The sequence below is a fragment of the Lates calcarifer genome, linkage group LG12, assembly GCF_001640805.2.
Source record: "Lates calcarifer isolate ASB-BC8 linkage group LG12, TLL_Latcal_v3, whole genome shotgun sequence".
Taxonomy (NCBI): Eukaryota; Metazoa; Chordata; class Actinopteri; family Centropomidae; genus Lates; species Lates calcarifer.
In genome coordinates, this window is record NC_066844.1 from 15,937,718 (window position 1) to 15,959,973 (window position 22,256).

Here is a 22,256-nt window from a genome sequence, read left to right on the forward strand (position 1 = left end):
ATTCAAATTCAACCACAGCTTTCCAGTACTGGATTTTAATCCTTCTAGAGATGGTCAACAACAGCAAATACACCTCAACTGTTTTTTTTTTTTTTGTTTATTTGTTTTGTTTTTGTTTTTTGGCACAAGGTGGTTTCTATACAACACTCACTTTGTCACTTAATTTTTGCTGTATATCTCTGCTTTCTAATCTTGCTACATCAAGGGTAGTTAAACTACAAATTAGGCAGAGGATACATCAACTTTGATGCAGTAACAATAGATATTCTGTCGGTATTACACAGGAAAACTTCATCCAAACCTAATGCACAGTAGTATAATTTTCCACCCAACTCAGTGTGAGTGGTGAAAGCCTGTGAATTGTAGCAGCACTGCCTCATATTTATCACACAGCAGTGAACAGACCATTGTCGCACACCTTTACAGATGAATGTTAAAATCACACCAACCTTAACTCCCCCACAAGTGATACATAGCCTTAGTCACATTTCCACTGTGTGTGTAGGTTATGTTTGGTCTCATGTGAATTCAACCCAGCGGTCCGTGAGGGGAAAATAAAAATGAATATGGCGGATATAAAAGAAATGTGATCAATAATAGAGAGAGAAAACTACAAAGACTTGTCATTCTCTCCTGGTATGGGGCCGTCATCTATTATTCTTGAACCCTTTTAAAACAAGGTGGAATTCTGCAGCAGCAAAATCAGGCTTTAAAGTCTGTACTCCCTCCCAAAAAACACTCTCGCACGGACAAGAGGGATGCTCCTCCACCCTCCTCCTGTTCCTCCTCCTCTTTCTGTCTTGGGCTGATTCCCCAGATCCAGATGGGGGAGTAAGCCCGCTGCCTGTCCCTCCTGCTGCTGTGTATGGAAATAGAGACAGGGAGCTCCTCCCTAACGGGGGGAAAAAAGTAGAATAGGATTGACATTAAACTGGGTTGGAAGCACCATTAGCATTTCAACCAGGGGAGCTGAGAAACCTGCTCTGATCTGTGGAGGGAATGTTAATCATTTCACAATAAGCGCGCGCAAGAGAGCTGCTCATTTGCATGTAGTTTCTTTTTCTTTTTTTCCCCCACAAATTACTGCTGCCAAAGTCAAAAATATGAGCAGAAATTGAAATTAAAATCACACTCTAAGCTATGTGAATGTGACGAGGCAAAAATTATTGATTTTGTGTGTCAATAAGTTATAGTGCGAGCACCGTTTTCCTTATTTGCCTTAAATATCAAGGTAATCAGTGCTTACGGCCTTCAAATATCCTACCCTTTGTTGATTATTTATTCACTGCTTGAAGTCCCAGATGGACTGGTTTACTTGCATTTCACATTGTTATTGTTCTACCATTTATTTATTTTTTTTAAGCAATTCTTTGTCTTATGAGAATGCTTACTTTCACCAGTACTGCATGAAACAAGTTTAGCAGCTGTTGTAGGGAAGGCAGTTAATGTTCTGCAGCATACATGAATATGTTCTTTTTATTAGAGACCACTGTGACTTTTTGACTGGAAAAGATTAAAATGGTTTATGTGTGTGGAAAAGAAAGAGAGTGCATTCAGCAGCCAGGCATGCAGTACAGCAAGGGAATAACCCTGCTGTAATGACGCCATACGTTTCCAAGAAAACAGGTATTTTGGTGTCTGTCTTTTCTCACAGTCTTTCTTTCTTAGTCGCTTTTACGCTTTTGTTTCCCTCCCTCCATCTTTTTCACTCTCTCTCCCTCTCAGTCTCTGCTTTGATGTCTCAGGCTCATTGTGCTGAGAGGAGTGGAAGTGATGTGAGTGTACTGCTGGCACTGAATAGCAGAGACGGAGCCTGAGATGACAAAGCCTCCTTTTTCTTGTTTACTCACTTCTCCACTATCTACCCGTACAGCATTCATTACCTTAAACATTATTATTGTCTGAAAGAAAGGGGGAGAGAAAACAGATGAAACTATATGTGAAGTGGAAACATAAGAAAAAAAGTCAAAATGAAAGGATTGGGAGGAAAAAAGTGAATGCAATTGTGTAGTCTAGTGTGTGTGTGTGTGTGTGTGTGTGTGTGTGTGTGTGTTAAATACGTGAAACGTTATGTAGCTCAGCTGGGTGTACTAGACCATTCAGCTTTGTTTGAATTTAGGCCTCCGGCTTTTTGAGCAGAGACATATTTATTTTCCATGCTAAAATAAATAGCCCCACTTTCTTCATATCCACGTATAGAACAGTTTGTTGACAGAATGGCTGAATTTATTGAGGTTTCCCTCACATCACCTGTAGGCAAGCAGGACCAAGCAGCAAATACCAACAGCCAAATAACCTCGTTATTGCCTTGTGCCTGTGCCGTAAAGAAAGTGGCAGATGGATGTTTTGTCCAACTCGACATCCATTTTGTTCTCAGGGCTTAAGGCTGTTTTCTGTAATTTTTATAGGCTAGAGTAAATGATGACATTTTTCTAAAACACACCCTTGTTGTTGGTGTATGTCGGTAGTGGGACAGCCACTATATCAAACTACTAATTAGAATGCTAAATAATTATTATATCACAATAACCAGAAACATTATCATCAAATTCATAATTAATCTTATGCTGTTTTTATAGCGCTTTAACTTTCTTCCCCAGCAAATTTGGCCAGTGTGTATTTTTTGATCTTTGGTGAAAATACATAATTATGCATTTTTATTTTTTCATATTGCAACATAACACAAACAAGAGCAACAGTGCACCAATTTAATTTTTCTGTGTAACAGATGAGACTGTGGGTGGAAACTGTGAAAATGAATTTTGAGATTATCTTCATGTTTTTTATTCACAATCAACAAATTATATATGAATCAATATTTGATTTTTCAGATTAAACAACTGTTAAAGACCAGCAGATTGTGACACCCCTATTCCATGTTAATACCTTAAGTACACATTCAGGGTCTAACAACCTGTTGGCTTGTTGCATGCTGCCGCAGTCTGCTGTCTTGCTTTGTTGTTTAAGGCAAAGCAAGCGTGCAGAGCGCTCTGCTCTGAGGTGAAAGAGGCACAGACTGGCAAATTAGCATTAGTTCAACTGGGTGATGCACCTCCCAGGCAAATATGGAGGTATGTTCATATACATGTGTTCATGTTGCATAATCACATTGCTGATCAGGAAACATCTTTTCAGCTCCCACTGGCATGTGTGTGTGATCTCAATTTGGAATGCTGAGACCCGTGTGTGTGATTTTTAGTTTTTCCTTCTCAGGTCTCCCCGCATTTTCACCTCCTCTCTCTCTCTCTCTCTCTGTTTTCATTGGATTATTATGCGTGTCCCCCCCTCCAAGTGTTTCAGCCATCATTGCCCTCAAGCAAAACATCAAACTATTTTGCTTTTTTCCAGCTCAGTGACTCTGCTTTAACTCACCTGTGGTCCCCCTTTAACCACTTTCCTCCTTGTCGCAGTGACACTCCTAACTCCCATCTCCCCCTCTACAGGGAACACACCACTATTAGTACCTTTCCAGCACTGTCCTCTGTTTCCTGTGAAAGAGCCTCTCTTGTTATTATTCAGCACTACCTATGTGGTGATACATACCTAGCCATTTATAGTGGCGCCCCAGTGTGGCTTCCTACCAGTCTCTCATCTTGCTATTTCCTCTGGTGGTTCTTTCCTTTCCCTCTTCCTCTCCATGTTCCTTCTTGCCACCTCTCTGCTTCTTTGTATCTCGCTTTTCTTCCACATAGCCTTTCATCTACCTAAATCCTGTTAAAGTCAAGTGAGGCGCTCCCCTCAAGTTGTATGCCTGCTAGAGAAATCCTGCAGCAGCCGAGGCACTGTCTGTCTCATCCCCATATGGAGGTGTCTGAGCCCATGTGTAATGTGCTTCAACATGTATGGAGCCACAGAAACCAGGTGAGCCAGAGAAAATGAAGAGTGCATCACCCTGTCCTTAGGCCGCAGAGGAAAGAAATAAAGGAGCTGTTTTACACGACTTTGTCCTAAGGATGGTACACCACTGCGATGGAAATCACACAGCTCAATCTGTCACAGAGCAGAAGCACAAATAGGTGCAAATGCGTGCTCGCATTGTCGCACCCACGTCATGCACACGTCTGCACACACATACAGCCCTCCGGGGACCCCGACAACTTTTAATCACAAGAGTCACCTGTGATGCGAGAGCCCCATGGTGTGCTATTTTAGAGGGAAAGAAATCACCTCTCTGCCTGAAGCCGAAGCCCTGTGGGAGATGCCAGTCCCATGTGTTATAAACACAAGCAATGCAGAGCCATAGAGAAAAGGAGAGAAGGGAGAAAACAAGCTACCACGGTAATGGAGTTCATTCCCAGCGCGCAGAATATTACACAAGTACTAAATAGGGGGCCAGCCATGGAGGGTACGAGTACTTAGCTCAGCGAACACACTGGGGCTGCCATATTGAGGCCAGGCCACAGGAAGAGTGAACATTGCTTGTAAAAGTCAGATAGTATGTGTGTGTGTGTGGGGGGGGGGCTTTAAGGGAGAAGTGGCTCTCTAGGTGATATATTTCTCTTTTTTTTTTCAGTTATGGGCTGTTAAGGTCATTGTATTGGTTTGCCATTATATGAGAAAGGCTCCACCTCATATAATGGTTTTTCTGCAGATTTGCTTACAGTGCATTAAAATCCTGTATTAGTGACAGATATAGGGTTTGGATTTTGTGTATCGTGGGACCTCTCCTGCTCTAGCACCTTTAAAATCACTGCAGCAATGTGGGAAGCTTATGTTATAGGCTAAACCCAGACTGCACTGACCCCGTGTTAGACCCTGAAATATATTCACCAGGAGCCTGATGAAATGTAATTGGTCTGTGTGTAGGTACATAAGAACACTCTCCTCAGCCCACTGTGTTATTGTATGGCTTTTCTTTTTCCATTTGAGCATATAGGCTCTGTGTGTATATTTCAAGGCTGTCCACTGAAAGCCTCCAGCATATAGGGCAAAAGTTCAAATGTCAACTGTGCACCTTATTGAAGCACATCTATAGGCTGACCTATTTTGATTTGGTGGTAGAGCATATGATCATAAACTAAGGTCATGCAGTCTCTAAGAAAAAGAAGCCCATCAGTCAGTTTTACAGCAAGATGAGGAGACAAAACACATCAAAGCTGTAGAAGTTTTTGAATGTGAAGGACAGTTCAAACTAACTTGACTCTCAGCACTGCTCAGTCTTCAGAGTTCGACCCTTCAGAACTTGCGTTGAACAAAGTGGAGAGAAGAGTTGAATCAAATCAACGTACATGTGCCCACATCTCTGAATAAGAGTGGAAAGACATGTCAGGTGATTTCTGGCTAAAAGTAGGATGCCTTATGAGGCAGCTACTAATGTAACTTCTGGTCATATCATTTAGAGAAATTTGCTGTGATATTTAAATGCAAAAATAGCCAAAGTTATTATGTCATTTTTGTTATTATGTAAAGTAGCTTTATATTTTTTACCATGCACATATTGTTTTATGTTTAAAACTGAGTGTTGCAGTTGACCTGAATGGTTCAGAGTAATGCTGCTCCTGACCAGGGCTGAATGTGGGTTGGACACCCACTGGCTTTGGTGTTTGGGAACGGGCGTTTGTAATATGGAAATTTCATTTAACATTGTGATTTTTAAACAGCATTTAGGTTTTGAGACAGATGAAGATACAAAAGGCAAGTAAAAGCTAGACAGAGCCAGACAAAGAAGCACACAAGTGGGCGAGCAGGAATGATTCCACTGCAGAGAAGTGCTTGTGTGTGTGTGTGTGTGGTGTGTGTGTGTGTGTGTGTGTGTGTGTGTGTGTGTGTCTGAGATGGATTGAGACACAATTAGCAGAATGCATTTTAATCACTTTATATTTCCAATTTCATGGGCCCCCTTGGGCTCGGGCAGAGTTACCGATCTCTAACTTGAATAGCGGTATAATAAGAAGGGGCAATCACATGTGAGGTGACATCAGAACTCGCTCACACACATTTCCCTGTTGCGTAAACTCTTGAACCCAAACTCTGAAAATACATTGCGTCCCAACACATCCATGCAGTGTGATTGACCAAATAACAAATGTATGCACACATCATGGTTTTGGGCAAAAAATGTACTTGCCGCTCATAAGAAGGAAGACTCAAGCCATAAGCGAAGGATAAATGGGGTTGTCACACTCCATATATTTTCCGTCTCATTCCTCTCCTGAAGGTTAATTTGAGAAAGTGAAGGAATTGTCCAAAGAGGTGCACCATGGAGCTGATGACTTGTCAGATTGATTTGCCCTTCAGGGAGCTAATGCCTTGTCTCCCTCTTTTTCCGTTTGATCTGGGTTAGAACAGCACAGCATGTTTTTAAAGACTCATGTCATTTTCCACTGCAACATCAGTAGACAACGCTATTACTTAACCATCATGTATGCATAAAAGACTAATGCATTCATCCTGATCCCAACATCTTGTCTGGCACCTATTCCATCCCCTGTTGATTCTCACGCAAACACACACACGCACAGACAGGTCCCATGGGCATGTCTGATTGAGCTTTCTCCTGTCTGCCATTCCTCATCCGTGTGAAATCAATAGAGGATCTGGGATTGGAGCTTGGGCTAATTGAGCTCTGCTCTCTCTGTTCTCTTATTGCTGCCAGGAGCATTTTGTCATCGCAGCACCTGGTTCACACCATGGGGCCAGGGGGAGGCAGCCAGTGATCAGATAGGGCCTTTGGATGCCACAGGGAGCGGAGCCGTGTGTGATTGAGCGACCTTGTGAAGTCGAGCACTCAGAGGAAGGGCATAGCAGAGAAAGGTTTCATTTATTCTCATGTGCCTCTATAGGAGCTGCTTGATGTTTCTTGCTCTTCAACAGATGATGGGAGGAAATAGAAATGTTCTTCTGTCGCAGTTTTCAAAGTCAGATCCACTACAGTAGTGATTAGCACTCAAAGCTTAAAGTAACTCAACTCTTTTAACTGCTTTAGCTGCTGCACTGAGGCAGGTCCTTGGTAGAACACTAGATAATGGTCATTGCATCCATTTCCATGTATTTCACATTTCACCACTAACCAAGAGGCATTCAGAAAATCAATTAAAATTACTTTGAACCATTGTCTTGGCAACATCACTAAACCAGAATTCTCTCTAGCTATAAATATCATGTTGTGAGACTGGGGGTTTTGCTCTGTTTACTCTTCACACATGGTTTCAACATAGTTGTGGATCAGTAGCCCATGATATTGCTTCATATTAAATGTGGTATTCCAGTGCTAGCCAGTGTTATCATTACAAACTGCTTTTGTTGTCCTCTCAGTATTATAAATGGAGATTCCTTCCATCCAAACCATCTGCTGTCATTGCTCCACCCTTTTCCACCATTCCAGTTCTCCATCTCTCCATCTGTCCAAGACTTGAGGGAGTATCATCATCATCATCACCATCACACAAAGCCCTGTCCAGTGCTGAAAGACACTGCAGCAGAAGTGCGACTGTTAGACCACCCCACCCCCATTTCACGCTCCCCTGGCGCTTATGTGTGCACATGGTGAGGGATTATATGTGGCCACTCAAACACCCAGTTGATGAGATCATTTGTGCTCTCTGAGCCATGTACTGACACCACAAACAGTGTGCCCTTTCCTGTCCTCTAGGGCAGTTAACGTGGGTGTTATTTTTGAAGTTGCTTGTCGAGGTTAAACCTGCGTCATTGAAACTCAAGTTATTTCCAGGGAGAGCTGTTGATTGTTGCTTTAAATTAATTTGCAGAGTACAAAAAAAAGCAGATAAACAACATGCCAAGGCTGTGAAAATTTATTTTTTCCTCGCCCCTTTGAATGGGGTTGATCAAAGTGCACCTTGCATCATTAACTGCAGTGTGACTCACTGTAAGACACATGATTCACAGGGGATGAATCACAGTGCTAATGTAGTTAGACCATCACGTTAGCAGATACTTAGCTAAATACACTCAGAAATTAACAAACTGTCATATCAAGAGGATATCACTCCTAAAAGGTCACTTTATGTAAAATTTTATAAGGACTGGAAATTGTATGGGGCAGCACTGTTGCTTCACATACAGAGGGTTTTCTGTGTGGAGCTTGCCTGTTCTTCCTGTACCTGTGTGGATTCTCTCCACAGACGTGCAGGTTAATTGGTGACTCTAAATTGCCCATAGATGTGAATGTGAGTGTGATTGGTCGTTTGTCTATATATGTTGGCCATGCGATGGACAGGTAATCTGTCCAGGGTCTTGCCCAGTGTTAGCTGACATTGGCTCCAGCCTGCCGTGACTCCTAAGGAGAGGCAGTATAGATAATGGGTGGAAATTATATGGCATTACTCTACAGGACTTCGTGTCTGACTTACTATAACGGGTAAAGTGAGCTTAATGTGTAAAATTAGTAGAATTTCCATTTGTTTTTTGTTTTTGTTTTTGTTTTGTTTTTTTTTGTGTGTGTGTGTGTATGTGTGTGTGTGTTGAACAGCCTGAAATAGCAGACAATTATCTGACCTCATTGAAAAGAGATGACACTCACAAAAGAGGGACAGAATCCTGCAGCGGATTGCTGTTATTGTGCCTGTAGGCTAACACTGGCAAATCCCAAATAAATTTTCAGTGACTCTATAATGTTATGTTGACATTTTTCAAATTATTATTTGTTTGAACAGAAGAATGATGAAAAACAGATTCTGTTACGACCGTTCCGAGTCCTCATGCTTGAACAGCACTACGGATGTTTAGCCTCATTTGACTCATTCATCTAAAACACTGAAATTGCTTGAAATATTTCATATCATGAGGCCAGAAATAGATGGTATTACTTATATAGAGAATACAGTGAGCATTGATGCTATTTCACAAACAGCACTACGGATATATGGGTCATTTCAATATTAGGTTGAATCTTACTCATTTGTCGCTGCTGTATGAAAACATTTGATCTATACAACTTAATATCTCTATATGCATCCAGCCATTTGCTTTTTCTGCAAATTACGTGCCTGTGCCAAATCTCCCGAAGCTTGTGTTTGTTCTAACAAGGCCACAGGCCTCTACCAACTCACATTAACCTTCTGATTTTAGTCAGACACAGCTCTCACATCCAACAGCCCTTTTGCCCTCTGTCTTGTTGAAGCCCCCTGGGTTCTGTGCAGGGTCATGGGATGAGATAACGGATAACGGTCCTCCACCAGGTCCTCTTTGCCATCCACCCCTATAACACCCTCAGTATGACACTTGCAAGGGCAGTAGAAGTGTTGTTCCTTCTTTTATTTTAACATCTTTGTCCACTCTGAAAAATGATGAAATTAATGTTTTCTCACTTAAATTGGCAGAATCATACATAACACTCAATAGACAGCCAACAAATACCAAAGCTCTCAAAATCCCTAAGGCACTGGTTCCTAAAATATGACTTCTTTTCTACCAACTGTGTAATGTAATGAGCAAGCATTCACAAATACACTTTGTCTGTTTAAATGTCCTGTCTTCCTTCAGTGCCCCTCCTCTCTGCTCGTCGTGTTTCAGGTATTTGTTGCTTTGTATGGCGAGACATGCCGGCAGCAGTACAGCGAGAGATTATTGTCAGTGTAATTGGCTTTTCCAGGCCTGATTTGATGCGAGCCTCTTGTCTGATCCACACACTTCTTTATTATGGAGCGTAATGGAAAGACGATGAGGCTCACATGAAACGTTCGCCTCATCATATCTCCAGAGAAATCGCCGCTTGCGTTTCATTTCCATGCTCTGGGTCAGGACAGAAAACAGTGTATCTATGTGAAGATGAAACACTCACAGTGTACCCACAGAAACAGACATATATTAGCTTTATACATAGTCCACAGAGAGAAGGAAAAAAATGGTCTTGAATTTTGAAAACAAATACTATACACCTTATATTCACTCACTGTCTGTACATTTAAACAGTCACACATATGCAGGGATTTAGCAAGAGTTAATGCTTCTCCATTATCTGTCTTCGGCTATTTTGCTCCACCTCACATTTCCCTCAGCCAGATCTTATTGTTCCTGTATTCCTGATAAGTGACAGCTAGTGGGAAGAATTTGGTATCGGATCATATGATCCAGTTAAGTTCCTAGTATGCTGTCCAAGCTGACATGACTGTCTGCTGCTGCAGCAGTCTGCCTTGTTCACAAAGCAGCAGAGGCAATGTCGAACACGGCTCCCCTACACTATTATCTCAGTCAATATCTGCTACTGCCAGAGGAGGATACAGATGGACAAGAGATTTGCACTGGGAAAACTGAGACACACTGTAAAGAAGGAGCAAAGATTTAGATGTAGCAGAAGTAGATCCTAGAGGAAGTCTTTTGTGGACACCAGTTACATATTTATGAAATCCCAATTCATAATAAAAAAAATGGCAGGTTTCCCCGTTAATACTGTAAAATTGTTGGTAGAAAATTTTGAGTGTTTGAGTGACAGATACAGCCGCATCTTTCTTTCTTTCTCTTTGTAAAATGTATTTGCCCAGGTTCAGAATAAACAAGACAACATTCATGTATTCTGCTTTATATTTTTTTATAGAATTTCTGTCATGTCCCTGTCATTTCTTCTTATTCATTGCCATTCTATCATGGTTATGGGTAATATGGCATTTGCTTTGCAGAGGTTTGGTTGCCAAGACAACAACCTCTGAGGCCTTTTACTCTCTGATTTATTTTAAGCACTATAACACACAATATCAGTACTCTGATTTATCAGTAAACACTTGATAAAGGTGTATAGCTTCCTTAGACTTGTGAAGATCAAAATGTGGACTAGTGCATCCACTATAAAAATGTTCTCTCACCTTAATGGATCCATAATGGATCCTGGTAGATGCTTTTGTTAAAGAAGTTTAAGTTTCCATTTTGATACCCACTTCAGTCCTATTTTGTAACATCTACTGCTCACTGTCTCCTTTGAAACAGTTTGATTAAATTAAGGTGAGAGTAAACTTTAAGCTGAAGGCACAGTGGCTCCATTATGTAGACATCTGGTTATATTGTAATATTGATTTTCTGAGAGAAGACAGTGTGATGCCATACAAGAAGAGGTTTTTATAAACCAAACAACGGCGCAGAAGAAGCACTATGTCGAAATCTGCAAGGATCTCCATCAGCACCCGGGATGACCCTACTTTCATGTCAAGGATCATCACAGGGGACGAGAGTTGTGTCTACAGCTACAACCCAGAAACCAAACAGCAGTCTTCACAGTGGAAGAACCCACAGTCTCCGCGACAACAGCGCATTGCTTCAACATTAACAGGGTTGTGCATCATGAATTCATTCCAGAGGCCCAGACTGTTAACAACAAGTTCTTCTGCACCATTCTGAGACATCCGAGGGAGAGCATTTTCCATGAACGACCTGAACTGTAGCACAATTGCAACTGGGTGCTCCATTATGACAATGTGCTCGCTCACAGTGCATTTTTACATGCAAGGTTTATGGCCACACCAATGCAATTTTTCCCTTTTACTCCCTGCTACTTCTTCATCTTCCTCAAAATGAAATTCGAGCTGATGGGTTGCCGTTTTGACACAATGGAGGAGATCCAGCACGCATCGCAGAAGGGTGCTTGACACACTTACAGAGCGAGACTTCCAGGGAGTATTCCAAGCATAGCAGGAGAGCTGAGAGTGGTGTATCACAGCACAAGGTGACTATCTTGAAGTGGAAGGCAGCCAAATTTAAGTCAGGTTTTTGCTTTTTATAAGCACCGTCTCTGAGCTTTTTGATCACGCCTCATGTGCAATGTGGTTCCAAATTGGTGGCAATTACAGAAAAAAACTGAATAGTGTAATTAAACTTTCAGATTATAAATGACACATTTAAATCTGTATCTGCCATCCACAGCTGAATGTAAGCAGTATGGAGGTCTTCGCTTTCAGTTGGTTAAGTCGATACAGCCATCTGAAAATAACACTGTTGCTGTGGGCATTCTTTCTGTAGCCTATGATAGAACTGTTCTATGTCACAATAAATAATCAGTTGAGAACTCATGACTTAGCACCATCATGTTTTCAGTGTCAGAATAGACTTTTTTTGATGAGTTATTTACTGCATATAGAGCTAATCAAAACTAATTGCAATGTTTCTCACTGAAATCCCAATTGGAAATTATGTTGTGATTATTCTCTATAATTAAATTATATGCCTATATTTGTGGTCAACATTAAATACGACCATACCAAGCATAATCACCAACATATCTTGTGTCTACATTTATATAATCAGACATTGGTGATTCTCAACAGTGACTAGAAGAGCATTCTTCTTATTAGCTGTTTGAGCTTCGCAGTTCTCAGTCCTGAAGGTACCGACTCAAATCATTTAAGTTGATAGAGTAAGAAAGAAATGATGTTAGGATGATCCTTAAGGTTTGACTGGGGTAATTCAAGCAGCTGTGTTTATCAGCAGTCATTTAAAATCGACAACTACTGAAAATGACTTGAAGCAATCATCTAGATTGCTGATATAGAAAAAAAAAACCCTAACCTGAGACACAACCTGCTTCTTATTTTTGTATTTATTTATTTATTTATTTTATTTATTTATTCTATTTATTATTATTGAACAGAGTGGTGTTTCCTCTTTAACAAAACAGTGTAAGCAGTACAGACACTTGAATGCAGAGAGCACATTAATCAGACAACAGCTGAGATTTCTTTTTTGGGAGTTGTAATTAAAATCACACTTTTTTTGCAGTTTTGATATAAAATTATTAAGCCCAAAATATATATTACATTATCTTAAATGTCCATTTTTTATTCCGCACCAAATCTTTACAGCAGGTTAAAGTATTAAGTTGATTGCAGTTGGTGCTTAAATCTGAACTTTCTATGTGATCTTACAAAAGGCTGTTTTTTTCCTGTTTAGTTGCCATAACTGGTGTCCAAATAGTTGTTTTTCAAACCAAGACGGCGCTGTCACTCATTAAGATTCAGCCTGTAGACTGCAGGAGCTTGCCTTGAAGATGCTCCCTCTGTCTCTCCTCCTTCCTTTTTTTGTCATACTTGCCTTTTGTACTGTGTTTGATCGTTTCCTTATTCCTACAACTGGCTGTATCATTTTTAACAGCCCTGCAACATTCATCTATTTTTTTCAGATCCAGGGTGTCTTTTTTTTTATTAGTAGCAGGCATGGGAATGGCAGAAATACTGTATAGGGAAAGGGAGATGAGTAGAAGAGTACTGACAGAGAGGGAGTGAGTGAGTGAGCGATAAAGAAAGGAAAATCAGAGAGTCCAGCGGGTGAGGAGTGAGGGAGGGAATGGGTGTAGAGAGCAGTAAAATAGGTGGAGGAGTTGGGGTGGGAGGTGGGGTGGGGTTCTAGCAGTGATTACATTGTCCATCAGGCCACAGGACGGCCTGCATCAGCCCACAGGATTGATGTTTGACAGAATAATTAGAAAACTGTCTCAGCCTGTAATCACTGGAGCTCATCTTGCCAGAGAAGACCTCCATTCGCTTTCTGCCACACATGCACGCACAAACACACACGCACACACAAACAGGCTACTTCAAACCATCCATGGCTGACTGGTATATGGGACAGTGGGTTGATAGAGTGGTAAGATGGGAGTGTTCCTGTTTATTCTTAAGGAACTGAAAGAGTCTATCTGCAGAGCTGGGGACGGGTGGCGAGTGTGGTACCTCGCTCATTGCTTCACTGAAGGCAGGAGTGGAGAACACGCTGGTGATTTTAAAGGTGCAGGAGGTAGGGTTTATGGACTGGAAAAAAATGGATTAAGTGGAGTTTTACTATAGCGGGTGGCAGAACGAATGAGATGTGGGACTGAAGACCCCATCCCCACCCCACCCCCCCACCATAGCTTAACTCTTTCAGTGCTGTGGTGTGTCCAACAAGGGTGAGAGAACTGTATAGACATGGTTGCCTGGATACTCACATGATAGATGCAACCAGTTTCTTCTGCAGCAGTGAATAACCCCTAATATCTATCACACACATTTCACAATTCAGCTTTGCCAGCTACATTATGGTTATAACGTCCAGTGGAAATCTTCACAGCGATTGCAACCTTTTTTGTGAAGATTTCCATGCTTTTCTTGCCTTTTCTTGCCATTGTGAATGGTAGCTGAGAGGCTTAGAGTTATTAATTAATTAGTAGTTAGTAATTGTGTTCCCTTAAAATAATGATTTTGTGTTTCTGAAACAACAGTTCATCCTCATACTGTCAAGTAGACGTACTGCTCCACTGTTGTAACAGACAGACCACTGTGGAGATAGAATTGCATCCAGTGAACCCAAACTGTAGGAAGTATGTAGTAATAAGTCTTAGATATTTCATGACCTTGTGGGAACAGCAGTTGACTGTCTAGTCTTTTAGAATAACATTTGTAACTGTGGTGTCTATTTTATTTATTTATTGTCTTGTCTGTCAGTATGGTACTAACCTGAGCAAAACAAATTGTCCTTTGTGGATATTAAAGAACATATATCTGTCTAACTATCTAAACAGTATTTAGTAGCTGCTCTGGAGCATCTGATCGTATCAAACTGTCAGACTTTCCTCAGCAGATGGAGTTGCCTGGTTGTCATGGCACTGAAAATGTTCAATTTTTCTTAGCACCTAATGGATTTATAATCCATATAATAATGTTGGTGTAAAAGTTGAGATTGTCTCCAAGGTCATTCTTGACCTTGGTCCAAGGTCCAAGGTCATTCTTGACCTTGGAGACAGTAGTTGAGAGAACAGTCTAACTGTCCTAACTCCATAAGGTTCATAAGAATTAAACAGTTGTGCTATATTATATTCCCTTGTCAAATTTGTCAGAAGAGCCAAATATGTATTTATTATAGACATCCACACAGTATATACATAGTATATCCAAATATACATACAGTATATTATATGTATGCTTGTACCATTATAGTAATGGCTCTGAAGTGACCTGAACAGGTCTAGCATAGATAGCAAGCATCAAGACAACAATGGTGTGAATAAAAACACTTCACTGAACTCGATGAGTCAGTGAAGACAGTGTCATTCTGGATCTGCCACACACAATATCAATGGAACATGTCTAAACTATGTTTGGTGAGCATTACGAGTAAGAGGGCTTACCAGAAAGTAACTTTGAATAAACAGATGTCACATTCCCATGTCAGTTATTCATAACTGAAAAATCTGTCCTCTGGATTGTTTCAACTTTTAATAAAGTGTCTTGTTGTGGACTCAGTAAGCAGGTATCTTTGCTTTGCTTTGGCAAGATTTCAAGCTGGTATCGATAATGTATTCATGATGATGTCAAATGCGTAAACACTGGCTAATTTAGTGATCTATCAATTCTGATTTTGAGAGATTGGGATTGGGTTTGTTTGTATTTCTCAGAGCCGAGTCAGAGCATTAGTTTTCACATGTTTCACATCAGCATGCATTCCAACCAAAGAATTTGCTAGTTGTGTGTTGGGTATTGGCATTTTAAGAATTAGTTTTCTTCTCAGTATGTAACTCTGACCAGAATAAGAGATTCAAAAATGGCAAAATTGATTATTTTTCCCACTGTTCCCCATCGTTACTGGTCTGATTAAGTAGTTTTCAAATGTCCACAAGAAATCAGGAAGATTTTAAGTACTGAAAGTCTTAGGTCCTCATTAGGATAATAGCCTCAGCATGCACCGACAGTTCAAAGGTCACATCATTTGTCCACCTTATACGGCCCTTATGACATGGAGCAAGCCCCTAGATGAGACTTACATCGATCTGGAATCTACTCAGCCTCTTCCTTTTCCTCCTGAGGCTTTTATTGGTTTCTCTGATCCCTCTAATACCTGAGCAAACCCTTAATGGCTAATTGATATGCTGCTCTGTTCTCCAGAGCTCCATCAAAAGTCTAGTGGGGCAAAATGTCAGCCTTGGAGCCATTGGTCACCCCCCACCCCGCACCCCCCATCCCCGAAAGACAACTGAAAATCCTATGCATTTGCATATGACAGCGGAGCACTTCTCTATTTGATGAGACATGAGGACATGGGAAAATTTCATGTAGCAGCTCCCACTGCAGCAAGAAAGTAATGGGTAAGCGCTCTAACATGCCCAATCAGTGTATCCGTGTCTGGCTTTTTGAAAATTAAACCCTGATTGTGCCCATCTGTTTCGACCAGGTTTGGGTGTTTCTGGCAATTTAGCACACCGCACACCCAGACCTCACAGCGGGGTGGGGGGTGGGGGGGTGAATGCGCAGAATGAGGAGAAGGCTGGAGTAGAGAGCAAGATATGTCTATTCTATCAATTTCAAAATTACTCATTTAGCCAGGGCTGAGTGCCGTCGAAAAACAGTCATCGCCTTTCAATCAGTGTTGCGATTTGGTCATTGACGAGCATGAAAAACAAATCAGTGGGCTTGTAGAGAGGGGTTCTATATATACAGGCAGAGAGGCTTGGAGGGAGTTGGCAATAGTTGAGAATGCCATATGAAGATAACCTCCCATTCATCAGAATTACAGCTCTCTGAAGTTATTCCAGCCCTGCTAAATTGCCTCTCAAGCTAAACATCCAGTTGCAGAAGAAATTATTAAGTTCTCTCCTCCCCCCTTTTTTTTTATTTCTTTGTGTTACATCACCTTCTCTCTCTCTCTCCCTTTGGTGTTTATAACAGCACCAGTCATCCACTTCTTACTTCAGCGCATCTACAAATTGGGGCGGCTGTTGCTCAGGAGGTAGCGCAGTCGCACACCAAACAGAAGGTCGGTGGTTCAATTCCCGGCTCCTCCAGTCCGCATGCCGAAGTATCCTTGGGCAAGATACTGAACCGATGTGTCATCAGTGTGTGTATGTGTTAGAAAGCACTAATGTATAGAACAAGTGCTGTATGAATGTGTGTGTGAATGGGGTGAATGTGATCTGTAGTGTGAAGAGCTTTGAGTGGTTGAAAAGACTAGAAAAGCGCTACATAAGAACAGTCCATTTACAAATTCTACCTTACTGAGCTTTTTTTTTTTTCCCTCAATTGTTGGCCATAAGTGACATACTCCATGTTGTGCATACATGTGGCTGATTTCACACAGTGAAATCTCACACTTGACTATTATCGTCTTCTTGTTCTCATCTGCTCTCACTTAATTGGCTGCTGTTGCATTCCCTCTCCTAAGGCATTGTACATTAACATGTATTCTTAGAAAACTGTTGCATTGTCTTGCTGCAAGACTCTTTTAATAGGCCTTAACGTGAAAATTGCAGGTATGCCACTAACTGTGAGTGGGAGGGAAGTGATGTCACGAAGTTAGATTTAGAGAAGCTCTGTAAACACTCATTGCCTTCCCCGTCAACTTGTCAAAGAGCCATTAGTACACTTTCACAAAGACATGACTAAATAGTTTTCTCATGCCTACACTGTGAATATATGTATTTCTCATAATTTTCTCCAGTTGACTTGTTGATTCCAACTTTTAAACAATTAGATGACTTTGTGCTCAGTTCAGATTCAGATGGCTACTGTTTTTGTAGCAGCTGACCATGGCTACCCCTACAGTATCTTTGGCTCTGTGGCTTCTACACAAGTTAAATGCTAAGTTGTTTATCCATTAACGGAATGCACTTCACTAAAGGTGAGTGGATGGCCTGCACATTTAGACATGCAAATGGTGGGGAGGTGACAAAAAAAAGAGGGTTGGGGCCATGATTTGCCTTGCAAAGCACACCCATCTGCCCTTTCGATGGCTCATTGGTTCCCAAGATCAGGTGCAATCTGAACTGGAATCATTTGGATAATTGACCTTCTGTGTGCATACATTAGAATAAATTAATTTTGATTGGCCGTGCAGCATTAGGAACAAAGCGGGAAATGTTGGCTCTTTTATATTCAGCTGCTGGTTTGTTGTACCCAGTCTCTGAGGTGATTATGTATGCCATTCCCCAACTATTATGCATTTCTTCAGTTTAATAAAATAATTCTCGCTCTGAGCAGGGTAGAGCACAACATAGTTAGAGACATAACCATACTCAAATTTTTAGGTAATTTTGAATGGGTGCTCACATGACTGTAAATTTGTTTGAAGGTTTCACAGGTGTGGGTAGGGTTTTGTATATAAATCTATGTAAGCAGAGTATTCACGCCTGCTTCATGTGGCTTCTTGTCCTCCCAAGGTTTTTCCAATTTCCATAAGTGACCTTGCAGTTCCAGTGAAAGTGCCCATACTGTGTGTGTCTACACTAGGCACATGCGGCTCTGTATGTCTCATTGCTGCCTGATGGACAGCCATTAACCCTTGGTGAAGGGGTTGAGGAATATTTATGTCTGCCTGTCAGCAGTGACACGACACCCTCTGGGGATGAATAATATGCCTGCCCTACACTGGCTGCAATTGCTGAGTCCAATTCGCAGCAAAGTGCTTTGTGTGTGTATGTGTGTGTGTATGTTTGCTGTACTGCTGTACAGTAAGTGCATGTGTGGGTTCAGGGGCATTCTGATACCCTGAGGTGAGCAGCAGGAGACGAGTTCAACATCCCTCACTGACATGTGACAGACCTCCCGCTCACCGCAGAGGTCTCTGTCTCTCTTCCTCACTCTGTCTCATGTATGGCATCTCTGCATTGTTATGTGTCTTCTCTGTCCTTTTCTATGTATCATTCAGTAACCTTTTAAACTCCCTAAAGTTGCTGGTAGGGTTGCTAAAAACATAAAACTTGTAAAACTTCAGTTTGTCAGCAGTTAGTACAGTAAAAGATCATGGAATGTAATTTTAATCGAACAAACCTTTAAATGAAAATGTCACTGTGGTTATAGTTTAATTAGCCTACAGCTAGTCTTAACTCATCCTGTCTTTTTGCCACTATTATGAAGTGGCAACCTCTGAGAATTACTATTAAAGACAAGTCACCAAAGACTGTCTGAGTAGGACAGACTTTCTTATCAACAGTCAGTTTGAGTTCACAGTTTTTACTTATTCTCAGGACCTTTAATAAATTACAAAACAGTGGAAGCGATTCAGTATTTTAGTGTGACTCACAGTTTACTATCTTTGTATAAGTCAGCAGGTGTAGACAACACAAACAACAGGGTGGCTCCCAGGAGGAAAGTGGTTATTGAGGAAATGATGGTTATTGATTTTGGTTTTGGGGACCATCAGTCACTGTTGGTCACATGACCTCTAAAATCATTAGCACATCTGTACCTGCTATAAATTTACTTTACTCATTCCAGGGTGTAATTTCCAAAGGGCATTATTTATTTTCACAGTTTTAATTTAGATGTAGTCAAAAAAGGAAAAAAAAAAAAAAAAAAAAAAAAAAAACAAGGCCACTACCTGTCCATAATTCTGAGGAAAGAACCTCTGTGTTGGTTAAAATTGTGGTATATTCGTCTGCGTCACCTCTACTCGTTCACTTCAGTTATTACCATGTGCTCACAGCAATAAGCTTTAAGAGCAGCTGCAAGTTTCCTCCTGGGATCACCTCTCTTGCTACATGCAGGCTAACCTAAACCTCTGATTGGTGATGGTTGTTGGGACCTAACAAGGAGAGCTGCAGATTATGCTAACTATAGATATAGAATAAACAATCAGTGTTTCCCCTAGAATGACTGTCATGGGGGTGGGGTGTTACACATAGATGTCAGAAAAGAGGACTAGGGCTAGCCTCCTTGCTGGCAAAGCCACAGTTGGCAGATAGAGTGTGTAAAAACACTAAGAATTTCTTTGCTCTTCTTGGGATGGTGGGGGGGGGTCACGTTGGCGGGGAGGGCCGCTGTGCCAAGACGATGGTAGTGGAAACATTGACACTTACTTACCACACTTACAATTATCTCAGTTTTGATTTACAGTTATTTTTCTCCCAAAAAGACAGTAGAATTGACTGTCAATTCAACATACAGCAGTATGGGACAGTGCTCTTTTTTTTTTTTTTTTAAATTAAAGATTCATTATATACCATTTAGACCAATGTGATTTCAAGCAAGGACAGTGCATTAAAAATACAACAATTTTCATAGAATTTCTTTTTTCTTTTTTTCTTTTTTTTTTGGAGTACCATTCAAACCTTCAAAGTCAGTTTCCAGGCTTCAGCATCTCAAGTGATACAAAACACAAATATGCACACCTAGACAATGCACACACTGTCAGTGACACAAAGAAAAATTTTTGTTAAAATATGTACATTATTAATGGAGTGGCAATATTAAAGTAATAGATATTACAGTGGGATTTTTGTCATATCATTCACCACATGTATTGCTAGAGTGTTACAATAAAATGCTAGAATTGAGACTGTTAGACAGCATTACACACAAGATGAACTACAGCATCTTCACAAACATATTCAGTTTGGCCTGAGGCAACAAACGGTTGGTCTTAAATTCAAACCATGTGAAGATGAAAGCTTGTTTTTTTTTTTTTTTTTTTTTTTTACAGGGGATTCATAATAATGTAAATGATCACTGGATGTCTTCCCAGTGTGTTGTTGGAAATTTGTTCACGGATATTGCTCTTTTTTTGAACTTCGTGTCAGGATGTGTCTGATTATTTGCTCTGGCTCCCATTTGAATGCGCCATTTGACGTTAAGTGAGAGGTACCAAAAACTCCACACACGACAGCACTGACTTGGTTCATTCTTCCACGGCCAGCATAAATCCTCTCTCAACTACATCCAGGAAGACACTGATCCAAGTTATAAAGCACAGATTACCTCAACATTAAGTCTCAATTGACTTCCATTAACTATTGCCATTTTTTTCAAATTGTTCACAATAGTTCTTTGGGTTTTTTTTTTTTTTTTTTTTTTTTGCTGTTGTTGTTGATGTTTACTGTGTAAGTGCTTCACAGTAAAAGTCTCCTGATGGTCAGTGAGGGTGCTATCTGTTGGATGGCAGTAATTGTAGAAATGTGGAAGTGGAACAAAACTCCACGCCACAGATATTATTAATCACACAGGAGCTATCAGAAGTACTGCCATATTAAACATAGCAGTGGTTCTTTCTCTGTAGCCACCTTCACACATATTGAGCTAGTCAGTTTAACACAAGACATGGCGTGACTGTCACGGTTTTGGCCTGATCCCAAACGTGGACACAGTACTTCAGGACAACACATTTATCCCCTGTGTTGAGGCTGTTGTTGAAATGCCTATCGTCATGGCTTGGCAAGCTGTGGTTAAAAAAATTTATACTAGGCCTGTGGAGAAAGGTCCTATTTTTTGGTTTTACAGCCCACAAATAACAATTTACTAGAGCACCTTTGGAGTTAGATGGAAAAGAATGTTTGCTGCATCGGTTTTCTGCCAAAAGTTTCGTGGAATTGGGTAAAACATGTAAAGTAACAGTTTTTTTACTAACAGATGAATGCAGGGAAACATCTGCAATCATCCATTCTCAGTCAGAGTACTGCAGTGGGCTCAACACTGGTTTACAGCTGTGGTTTAAACTGGGAACAATCCTTAAGGTTTTTGAATCCCATAAAGACTAGTCACCTTAAACAAAACAACTTATTTCTACCAACATTCACAGATTTTTAGGTCAGAGAGAATAACATGTTGAACTACATAATAAATGCAGTGGTAAACAGACTAAAGGGCTATGCAAGTAGACAAAGATTACATGTGCCACTATGCAACCCCATAAGTCCCATGAGAACAAAAACTGTTGCACGACTGCAGCAATAAAGGAATGTAGATCCATCAAAAAACAGCTTCCCTTTAACATATTTGCTGAATTTTCAGAGAAAAATCAAAGAAAAAATTGGAAGAAAAAAACACATTTGGATGACACGAGGGACGCATTATAAAGTAATACTCTCACTCACGACACACTGCACTATTTTTGTGTTTGCTCACCATTTTAGACAGTTTTTGTTTAATTAGTATTATTTGTGCTGCTCACACCTGTCAAACATGTTAACAATAATCTCAGTGGGAGTGCCTGGCAGTGACTGGCAAAAGGCAAACGAATACAATCATTAAACACCACATGCTGTATGATTTTTATCTCCCAACTGTCAACACCAGCTGGCCCAGACTGGAATGGACTTGATCCCACTCAGTCCAATCAGTCATTACACCCAAATCATTAGTGGCCCAAATATTGTAATGTGTGTTCCCCACCTAAAATAGCTGTTTGTTTTAATTTGCTGTCAGGGGTTTATTTTGAATGTGACAGAATCTCTAGCCACGGATATAGCCCCTGAGATACTCTTACTGGGACTGTGTTGTAAGAAACTTGGCCCCAAATCCACCAAGATGGCTCCCCTGACCTTAACACCACATATCCCCCAAGCTGCCCTGTCAACTGACTCTTCACCCTAAACCAAACCCTACCCACCTGATATGTTTGACTTTGCAGATGTGAGGAAC

General features: G+C 40.8%; 1 protein-coding gene across 1 annotated transcript in view; it reads left to right on the forward strand.

The window, feature by feature from the left end:
- The window catches only part of suclg2 (succinate-CoA ligase GDP-forming subunit beta), an 86,011-nt gene that overhangs the window by 46,644 nt on the left and 17,111 nt on the right, over positions 1-22,256 (forward strand). The gene's annotated exons all lie outside the window — the stretch shown is intronic.